The 11,505-nt window shown below is 48.2% G+C and overlaps 1 non-coding gene and 2 pseudogenes across 1 annotated transcript; all 3 read left to right on the plus strand.

Annotated features, from left to right (window-relative positions):
- Nucleotides 1-645: 645 nt before the first annotated feature.
- Nucleotides 646-1,696, plus strand: LOC125548854 (ferredoxin, root R-B1 pseudogene; annotated as a pseudogene).
- A 136-nt stretch (nt 1,697-1,832) lies between these two features.
- LOC147980753 (uncharacterized) lies at nt 1,833-2,744 on the plus strand (annotated as a pseudogene).
- Nucleotides 2,745-3,445: 701 nt separating this feature from the next.
- On the plus strand, nt 3,446-3,525 carry TRNAL-UAG (transfer RNA leucine (anticodon UAG)). Its single transcript has one exon. It is a non-coding gene; the product is annotated as a tRNA-Leu (tRNA).
- The last annotated feature ends 7,980 nt before the right edge of the window (nt 3,526-11,505 follow it).

The following is an 11,505-nucleotide window of genomic DNA, read 5'->3' on the forward strand; positions in this document are numbered from 1 at the left end:
ATAAATTGATGTGACAGTTTTCTTTACATAAATATTTATTAAGACACATGAACATTTTTTTTATTTAACTTACATGAAAATATTAGGATGTTTTACCCAAAATACACTAATCCCTCTGATCCATATTAATTGTCGCTGATTTAGTACAAAGTTGTACTAAATGAGCGACGATGAATATAGATCGGAGGGAGTAATAATTTTTCCTAAACTTACATGAAAAATATTAACATATTTTACCTCGAGTACACTAATATGTATGAACATAGAAAAATGAACAAAATGTGATATAAAAGAAAATGGAAGAAAAGAAACAGCACTACTTCTTGGGGCCAGCCCAATTGAGGAGGGCGCGTGGGCGAGGCCGCGCTATAATACAGAAGCACTCCTCTGTCCCGTGGAGAGAACACGCGAAGTATTCTTGCTGCACGACACGTCGTCACCTGTACGGCGGCACCCCTCTGGGATCTTCTTCTCTCTCTCGATGAAGCAGGATAGGTTCTGATCGTTCTACTTTGCACTAGCACCTTCGTGTCGTCACTCGTCACCTTCGATGGCCATTTCCCAGGGACACCAGCCACGTACGCTCCTGGCGAGGTTGCTACTGGTGCGGCTCAACATCGCACGCACGCCTATTTATACCGCGCACGCGTGCTCTGCGATTCTCAAGTTGTGATCGCCGACCGCACGGTACTCTCGCAAGCGAAGTTCTGTTTTCTTTTGAGCTATGGCAACTCTGGGCGCAGCAACAGCATGCGTCCCTACCTCCGGCGTCAGGTGCGTGCCAGCGTTTGCCGCCGCGCCGGAGCCGATCAGGACCGCCCCACGTCCCGCCGCCTCCCCGAAGCGACCCGCGACGGGCGGCGCGAGGCTGTCGGCCAGGTTCAGGACGGCGGCGGCGGCGCACAAGGTGAAGCTCGTCGGGCCCGATGGCGCGGAGACGGAGCTGGAGGTGGCGGAGGACGCCTACATCCTGGACGCGGCGGAGGAGGCCGGCGTGGAGCTGCCCTACTCGTGCCGGGCCGGGTCGTGCTCGACGTGCGCGGGGAAGCTGGCGTCCGGCGAGGTGGACCAGACGGACGGGTCGTTCCTGGACGACGCGCAGATGGCCGAGGGCTACGTGCTCACCTGCGTCGCCTACCCCCGGGCGGACTGCGTCATCTACACCCACAAGGAAGAGGAGGTGCATTAGATTAGCTAGACCAATCCGTGCCAGAGTTTTCGTGTTGTGTCCGACGGTTCGTGTCTTGCAGATGTACGGTGCTGTGTAGTGTAGTGGAGTAGTATCTGATGGGCTAATAAGCTACGGCGACAGAAGCCAGGCACGTCGAGCGCGGGTATGGGCGCACGCTGGATTTGCTGGGCGCGTCAGGTCCGAGGACTAGGGCGTGCGTGTGTGCGTGCGTTGGGTGCATGGGCGTGTCCGTGCATCGGGGTAGTGTGTGTGTGTCTGTTGGCGATCTGTGTGGGGCGATCGGGTCGCCTGGTTGATGCTCAGCGCGAGACGCGGGCGCACGCGCGTGCGTAGCGGGCGCGGCGAGAGCATGCAGGGCGTGGAGTAGATCGCGGGCGAGTGGAGGCGTGGGTGCGTGTCCAGTGCGCTGGCTCGGGATATAAAGCCACGGGGTGATCGTTGTAACAGTTGACACGGTCGAGTTCGTGCTCGAGGCAACAAGGGGGCGTTTGAGCGCCGGAAAAACCTCTGTGTTCACCGTTTTCTGAATTTTTCTGAACTTCTTCTTCTTCTTTCCGGTGAGCCAGCCACGGCAGCAGTGAGCGAGCAGAGTGCGAGGGAAAGGAGAGCTGCCGTGAGAAGTTGGCGGTTCCAACAATTGGTATCAGAGCCGCGTGGAGGAGGGAGCTCGCCGGCGATGTCCATCGTGCTGTACGCCGGCGGATCGGGCAGCACGGTGGCGCATGCAGCGCCGGTGCTCACGGGGGAGAACTACATCACCTGGGCCATCAAGGTGGAGGCCGATCTGGACGCCGCCGGACTGTGGGAGGCGGTGGTGCCGCCGGAGGATGCCGCGTTGGCGGTGATCGCCAAGAAAGATAAGCCGGCGCAGGCTTACCTGCTCCGGGCGCTCGTCGATGATTTGCTGCTGCAGGTGGCCGCAAAGAAGACCGCGGCGGAGATATGGAGCAGCCTCAAGGCCCGGTTCGTCGGGGCTGATCGCGTGCGGGCGGCGCGGCTGGGCACGTTGCGCGGGGAGTTTGAGCTCCTGCGCATGGCGAGCGACGAGTCGCTGGACGCGTTCGCGGGGAAGATCAGCGGCATGACGACGCGCTACACCGGGCTGGGAGCGACCCTTGACGACGCAGCAATAGTGAGGAAGCTCCTGGACTGTGTCCCGGATCGTCTGTACGCGGCGGTCGCCGGGATGGAGCAGTTCTGCAACTTGTTGGAGCTTCTCTTCGAGGACGCGCTCGGGTGCCTGAAGGCATTCGACGAGCGGCTGCGTCGGCGAGGATAGGCAGGCGGCGAGCGGGCGGACGGTGAGCAGCTCATGCTCACCGCGGCACAGTGGCGGGCGCGCGAGCGGCACCAGGGCGGTGCACGCGGAGAGGACGACGACGACGGCGCGGCCAGCACAGCATCAGGCGGAGGGGACAACCGTCGCGGGAAGTGCTACAAGTGCGGCGTCAGAGGACATTTCAAGAGGGAGTGCCTCCTGCTGCGGAAGGAGCCGGCCGCGGGGCGTGCGCTGATGGCAGACACCGATGTCGAGGACGCCGTGCTGCTCTGAGCCGCGGCTTAGAGCATGAATGATGGGCTAATAAGCCACGACGACGAAGCCGGGCATGTCGAGCGCGGGTATGGGCGCGCGCTGGACTTGCTGGGCGTGTCGGGTCCAAGGACTAGGGCGTGCGTGTGTGCGTGCATTGGATGCATGGGTGTGTCCGTGCATTGGGGTAATGTGTGTGTGTCTGTTGGCGATCCGTGTGGGGCGATCGGGTCGCCTGGTTGATGCTCAGCGCGAGACGCGGGCGCATGCGCGTGCGTAGCGAGCGCGGCGAGAGCATGCAGGGCGTGGAGTAGATTGTGGGCGAGTGGAGGCATGGAGTAGATCGCGGGCGAGTGGAGGCGTGGGTGCGTGCCCAATGCGCTGGCTCAGGGATATAAAGCCACGGGGTGATCGTTGTAACAGTTGACACGGTCGAGTTCATGCTCGAGGTAATAAGGGGGCGTTTGAGCGCCGGAAAAACCTCTGTATCCACCGTTTTCTGAATTTGTTTGAACTTCTTCTTCTTCTCTCCGGTGAGCCAACCACAGCAGCAGTGAGCGAGCAAAGTGCGAGGGAGAGGAGAGCTGCCGCGAGGAGTTGACGGTTCCAACAGTATCATCATTCCGAACGCTGTATGATCTGTTTGCTCAAATTGAATAGCATATCTTCAGTTTTGCTAGCTTTTTGAACGACAGAAAGCTAAATAGAAGATATTTCAGCAAGACAGTTTGGCCGAGTGGTCTAAGGCGCCAGATTTAGGCTCTGGTCCGAAAGGGCGTGGGTTCAAATCCCACAGCTGTCATATTTTTTGGATCTGATGAGCTCTGCTTTTATTATTACCTCTGCGCTCGACAGCCAACTCTCCCCTGCTCTTTTTCACATCATGTTCTCACGGAACCACCCTCATCCCTTCTCAGCAATGTCAAAAAAAAGAAAATCGTTGAGGACGACAATACATTTGTTTTTGTATTGCATTCATATATCCATGCCAAAATTTCCAATGTACAGTTGCATGTTTTCCTCAAAAATGTTGTTACAACAACTAGTCTTTTTAATGTTCTCTTAAAAAACATTTTTTTCATGTCAAATATCACAATCCTGTTATTTCTGTAAAATATTATTTACGTCAACAATAGTTAAAAAATAACCCTAGATCAATCAAAGTAATTGCAACAATCATGAAATCACCATGTTATCTTCAAAACAATCTTCAGCAACAACTTTGTTTTCCAAAAAAATTGTTCAGGGCAACAATCCAATTTAGGGTCTCTTTGATTCAAAGGATTTTCATTGAAGGATTAGAATCCTTAGAAATTTTTCAAGGTACACTTGTATGTTTTCTTCAAAATATTCTTTATACCCACTAGTATTTCCTCTCCGAAAAATATACTTGAAAAAAATTCAAGACAAATATCCCAATCGTATGTCTTCTACAAATATTATTTACAACGACATTGTTTCAGTAATGATATGTAGAACAATCAAAGTAATGATGAAAATCAAGAAATCTAAATGATATCTTCATAAATATTATTTACAACAACAATTTTGTTTTTTTGTGAACGAGGACAATTAGTTTTCTTTCTAATAAATTGTTCAGAACAACAATCCAATTTATTATGTACTGCATTTACATACCCCAAGTTAAATCACCCAATGTTCTCTTGTATTTTTCTTCAAAATGTTCTTTGCACCAAAATATTTTCAAAGAACAAAACACAAATCAACATATCCTCCTTCACGCGACGTAGCGGTGACGACATGCACTCTTCCTTCACGGCGTCCGATTTGAATGCCACAGTTGCGCGGGGGAGAGCAGGGAAGGAGGCTCCGCCTTCACCGGTCAGCCAGGAGGCAAATGCGGCTCCGTCTTGACGCGGCAGAGAAGTGGCTCCGGACCGTGGTCGTGGAGGAGGGAGCATTGTAGTATCAGCTCCATTTGCGGTTCTTATTCGTTCGGCGTCACCACAACCTCCGAGAGGAGGCGTGGCTGCTGTTGCTTCGACTCGTCCACCTCATCGCAAGAGGAAGTGACATTCTCCTCCTTCGAGGAGGAGGCAGCCGCTGACGGACTAAAATCCGGCAGATCTTGAATAGGGGTCCCAAGCTAGTAGTCTTAATATGATGGTGGGCATTGGTATTACCTATGTTCGGGCTCTCCTTAGAAATAAAAGCCTACGTCCAGCTTGTAATGAAGGAAATATGCCCTAGAGGCAATAATAAAGTTGTTATTTATATTTGCTTATATCATGATAAATGTTTATTATTCACGTTAGAATTGTATTAACCGGAAACTTAGTACATGTGTGAATACATAGACAAACAGAGTGTCACTAGTATGCCTCTACTTGACTAGCTCGTTGAATCAATGATGGTTATGTTTCCTAACCATAGACATGAGTTGTCATTTGATTAACGGGATCACATCATTAGAGAATGATGTGATTGACTTGACCCATCCGTTAGCTTAGCACGATGATCGTTTAGTTTGTTGCTATTGCTTTATCCATAACTTATACATGTTCCTCTGACTATGAGATCGTGCAACTCCCGAATACCGGAGGAACACTTAGTGTGCTATCAAACGTCAGAACGTAACTGGGTGACTATAAAGATGCTCTACAGGTGTCTCCGATGGTTTTTGTTGAGTTGGCATAGATCGAGATTAGGATTTGTAACTCCGAGTATCAGAGAGGTATCTCTGGGCCCTCTCGGTAATGCACATCACTATAAGCCTTGCAAGCAATGTGACTAATGAGTTAGTTGCGGGCAAGTAACATACCGATGACAAAGGGAACAACGTATGTTGTTACGCGGTTTGACTGATAAAGATATTTGTAGAATATGTGGGAGCCAATATGAACATCAGGTTCCGCTATTGGTTATTGACTGCAGACGTGTCTCGGTCATGTCTACATAGTTCTCGAACCCGTAGGGTCCGCACGCTTAACGTTCGGTGACGATCGGTATTATGAGTTTATGTGTTTTGATGTACCGAAGGTAGTTCGGAGTCCCGGATGTGATCATGGACATGAAGAGGAGTCCCGAAACGATCGAGACATAAAGATCAATATATTGGATGACTATGTTTGGACATCGGAAAGGTTTCTAGAGAGTTCGGGCATATACTAGAGTACTCAGGAGTTACCGGAACCTCCCGGGGAGTCAATGGGCCTTAATGGGCCATAGTGGAAAGGAGGAGGAGGCGGCCAAGGTGGGGGCGCCCCCCCAAGCCCAAACCGAATTGGGAAGGGGGGCCAGCACCCCTTTCCTTCTCTCCTTCCCCCTTCCTTCCCTCTCCTACTCCAACTAGGGAAGGGGGAATCCTACTCCCACTGGGAGTAGGACTCCCCCTTGGGCGCGCCTAGCCGGTCCTCCCCCCCTCCTCCACTCCTTTATATACGGGGGAGGGGGCACCCCATAGACACACAAGTTGATCATTGATCCCTTAGCCGTGTGCGGTGCCCCCTCCACCACAATCCACCTCGGTCATATCGTAGCGGTGCTTAGGCGAAGCCCTGTTCCGGTAGCATCATCATCACCGTCATCACGCCGTCGTGCTGACGAAGCTCTCCCTCGACCCTCAGCTGGTTCGAGAGTTCATGGGACGTCACCGAGCTGAACGTGTGCAGATCACGGAGGTGTTGTACTTTCGGTACTAGGATCGGTCGGATCGTGAAGACATACGACTACATCAACCGCGTTGTCATAACGCTTCCGCTTACGGTCTACGAGGGTACATGGACAACACTCTTCCCCTCTCGGTGTTGTCCATCACCATGCTACATCTTGCGTGTGCGTAGGAATTTTTTTAAAATTACCGCGTTCCCCAACAGTGGCATCCGAGCCAGGTCTATGCGTAGATGTTATTGTTGGGGAACGTAGTAATTTCAAAAAAAATTCCTACGCACATGTAAGATCATGGTGATGCATAGCAACGAGAGGGGAGAGTGTTGTCCACATACCCTCGTAGACCGAAAGCAGAAGCATTATAACAACGCGGTTGATGTAGTCGTACGTCTTCACGGCCCGACCGATCAAGCACCGAAACTACGACACCTCCGAGTTCTAGCACACGTTCAGCTCGATGACGATCCCCGGATTCCGATCTAGCAGAATGTCAGAGAAGAGTTCCGTCAGCACGATGGTGTGGTGACGATCTTGATGTTCTACCGTCGCAGAGCTTCGCCTAAGCACCGCTACAATATTATCGAGGATTGTGATGGAGGGGGGGCACCGCACGGCTAAGAGATCAATGATCAATTGTTGTGTCTATGGGGTGCCCCCTGTCCCCGTATATAAAGGAGCAAGGGGGAGGAGGTGCGGCCAGGCAAGGGGCGCGCCAGGAGGAGTCGTACTACCGGGAGTAGGACTCCCCCCTTTTCCATGTTGGACTAGGACTTGGGGGGGAAGGAGAGAGAGAGAGAGGGGAAAGGAAAAGGGGGGCGCCGCCCCCTCCTTGTCCAACTCGGACTTGGGGGGGGGGGGGGGGAGGGGCGCGCGGCTGCCCCTTGGCCTCCTCTCCTCTTCCTCCACTAGGCCCATTAAGGCCCATTAGGTTACCGGGGGGTTCCAGTAACCTCCCGGTACTCCGATAAAATGCCAATTTCACTCGGAACACTTCCGATGTCCAAACATAGGCTTCCAATATATCAATCTTCATGTCTCGACCATTTTGAGACTCCTCGTCATGTCCGTGATCACATCCGGGACTCCGAACAACCTTCGATACATCAAAGCATATAAACTCATAATGAAACTGTCATCGTAACATTAAGCGTGCGGACCCTACGGGTTCGAGAACAATGTAGACATGACCGAGACACGTCTCCGGTCAATAACCAATAGCGGAACCTGGATGCTCATATTGGCTCCTACATATTCTACGAAGATCTTTATCGGTCAGACCGCATAACAACATACGTTGTTCCCTTTGTCATCGGTATGTTACTTGCCCGAGATTCGATCGTCGGTATCTTAATACCTAGTTCAATCTCGTTACCGGGAAGTATCTTTACTCGTTCTGTAATACATCATCCTGCAACTAACTCATTAGTTGCAATGCTTGCAAGGCTTTAGTGATGTGCACTACCGAGAGGGCCCAGAGATACCTCTCCGACAATCGGAGTGACAAATCCTAATCTCGAAATACGCCAACCCAACATGTACCTTTGGAGACACCTATAGAGCACCTTTATAATCACCCAGTTACGTTGTGACGTTTGGTAGCACACAAAGTGTTCCTCCAGTAAACGGGAGTTGCATAATCTCATAGTCATAGGAACATGTATAAGTCATGAAGAAAGCAATAGCAACATACTAAACGATCAAGTGCTAAGCTAACGGAATGGGTCAAGTCAATCACATAATTCTCCTAATGATGTGACCCCGTTAATCAAATGACAACTCATGTCTATGGCTAGGAAACATAACCATCTTTGATCAACGAGCTAGTCAAGTAGAGGCATACTAGTGACACTCTGTTTGTCTATGTATTCACACAAGTATTATGTTTCCGGTTAATACAATTCTAGCATGAATAATAAACATTTATCATGATATAAGGAAATAAATAATAACTTTATTATTGCCTCTAGGGCATATTTCCTTCAGTATCCCACTTGCACTAGAGTCAATAATCTAGATTACATAGTAATGATTCTAACACCCATGGAGCCTTGGTGCTGATCATGTTTTGCTCGTGGAAGAGGCTTAGTCAGCGGGTCTGCAACATTCAGATCCGTATGTATCTTGAAAATTTCTATGTCTCCCACTTGGACTAAATCCCGAATGGAATTGAAGCGTCTCTTGATGTGCTTGGTTCTCTTGTGAAATCTAGATTCTTTTGCCAAGGCAATTGCACCAGTATTGTCACAAAAGATTTTCATAGGACCCGATGCACTAGGTATGACACCTAGATCGGATATGAACTCCTTCATCCAGACTCCTTCATTTGCTACTTCCAAAGCAACTATGTACTCCGCTTCACATGTAGATTCTGCCACGACGCTTTGTTTAGAACTGCACCAACTGACAGCTCCACCGTTCAATGTAAACACGTATCCAGTTTGTGATTTAGAATCATCCGGATCAGTGTCAAAGCTTGCATCAACGTAACCATTTACAATGAGCTCTTTGTCACCTCCATATACGAGAAACATATCCTTAGTCCTTTTCAGGTACTTCAGGATGTTCTTGACCGCTGTCCAGTGATCCACTCCTGGATTACTTTGGTACCTCCCTGCTAGACTTATAGCAAGGCACACATCAGGTCTGGTACACAACATTGCATACATGATAGAGCCTATGGCTGAAGCATAGGGAACATCTTTCATTTTCTCTCTATCTTTTGCGGTGGTCGGACATTGAGTCTTACTCAACTTCACACCTTGTAACACAGGCAAGAACCCTTTCTTTGCTTGATCCATTTTGAACTTCTTCAAAACTTTGTCAAGGTATGTGCTTTGTGAAAGTCCAATTAAGCGTCTTGATCTATCTCTATAGATCTTAATGCCCAATATGTAAGCAGCTTCACCGAGGTCTTTCGTTGAAAAATTCTTATTCAAGTATCCCTTTATGCTATCCAAAAATTCTATATCATTTCCAATCAGTAATATGTCATCCACATATAATATCAGAAATACTACAGAGCTCCCACTCACTTTCTTGTAAATACAGGCTTCTCCAAAAGTTTTTACAAAACCAAATGCTTGATCACATTATCAAAGCGTTTATTCCAACTCCGAGAGGCTTGCACCAGTCCATAAATGGATCGCTGGAGCTTGCACACTTTGTTAGCTCCCTTTGGATCGACAAAACCTTCCGGTTGTATCATATACAACTCTTCTTCCAGAAATCCATTCAGGAATGCAGTTTTGACATCCATCTGCCAAATTTTATAATCATAAAATGCGGCAATTTCTAACATGATTCGGACAGACTTAAGCATCGCTACGGGTGAGAAGGTCTCATCGTAGTCAATCCCTTGAACTTGTCGAAAACCTTTCGCAACAAGTCGAGCTTTGTAGACAGTAACATTACCGTCAGCGTCAGTCTTCTTCTTGAAGATCCATTTATTCTCAATTGCTTGCTGATCAACGGGCAAGTCAACCAAAGTCCACACTTTGTTCTCATACATGGATCCCATCTCAGATTTCATGGCTTCTAGCCATTTTGCGGAATCTGGGCTCACCATCGCTTCTTCATAGTTCATAGGTTCATCATGATCTAGTAGCATGACTTTCAGAACAGGATTACCATACCACTCTGGTGCGGATCTTACTCTGGTTGATCTACGAGGTTCGGTAGTAACTTGATCTGAAGTTTCATGATCATTATCAGTAGCTTCCTCACTAATTGGTGTAGGTGTCACAGAAAACGGTTTCTGTGATGTACTACTTTCCAATAAGGGAACAGGTACAGTTACCTCATCAAGTTCTACTTTCCTCCCACTCACTTCTTTCGAGAGAAACTCCTTCTCTAGAAAGGATCCATTCTTAGCAACAAATGTCTTGCCTTCGGATCTGTGATAGAAGGTGTACCCAACAGTCTCCTTTGGGTATCCTATGAAGACACATTTCTCCGATTTGGGTTCGAGCTTATCAGGTTGAAGCTTTTTCACATAAGCATCGCAGCCCCAAACTTTCAGAAACGACAACTTTGGTTTCTTGCCAAACCACAGTTCATAAGGCGTCGTCTCAACGGATTTTGATGGTGCCCTATTTAACGTGAATGCGGCCATCTCTAAAGCATAACCCCAAAACGATAGCGGTAAATCTGTAAGAGACATCATAGATCGCACCATATCTAGTAAAGTACGATTATGACGTTCGAACACACCATTACGCTATGGTGTTCCGGGTGACGTGAGTTGCGAAACTATTCCGCATTGTTTCAAATGTAGACCAAACTCGTAACTCAAATATTCTCCTCCACGATCAGATCGTAGAAACTTTATTTTCTTGTTACAACTATTTTCAACTTCACTCTGAAATTCTTTGAACTTTTCAAATGTTTCAGACTTATGCTTCATTAAGTAGATATACCCATATCTGCTTAAATCATCTGTGAAGGTGAGAAAATAACGATATCCGCCACGAGCCTCAACATTCATCGGACCACATACATCTGTATGTATGATTTCCAACAAATCTGTTGCTCTCTCCATAGTACTGGAGAACGGCGTTTTAGTCATCTTGCCCATGAGGCACGGTTCGCAAGTACCAAGTGATTCATAATCAAGTAGTTCCAAAATTGCATCAGTATGGAGTTTCTTCATGCGCTTTACACCGATATGACCTAAATGGCAGTGCCACAAATAAGTTGCACTATCATTATCAACTCTGCATCTTTTGGTTTCAACATTATGAATATGTGTATCACTACTATCAAGATTCATAAAAAATAGACCACTCTTCAAGGGTGCATGACCATAAAAGATATTACTCATATAAATAGAACAACCATTATTCTCTGATTTAAATGAATAACCGTCTCGCATCAAACAAGATCTAGATATAATGTTCATGCTCAACGCTGGCACCAAAAAACAATTATTTGGGTCTAATACTAATCCCGAAGGTAGATGTAGAGGTAGTGTGCCGACCGCGATCACATCGACTTTGGAACCATTTCCCACGCGCATCGTCACCTCGTCCTTCGCCAGTGTTCGCTTAATCCGTAGTCCCTGTTTCGAGTTGCAAATATTAGCAACGGAACCAGTATCAAATACCCAGGTGCTACTGCGAGCTCTAGTAAGGTACACATCAATAACATGTATATC

This window comes from Triticum urartu, chromosome 3A, assembly GCF_056163025.1.
Source record: "Triticum urartu cultivar PI428250 chromosome 3A, HENAU_Tu73, whole genome shotgun sequence".
Classification (NCBI taxonomy): domain Eukaryota; kingdom Viridiplantae; phylum Streptophyta; class Magnoliopsida; order Poales; family Poaceae; genus Triticum; species Triticum urartu.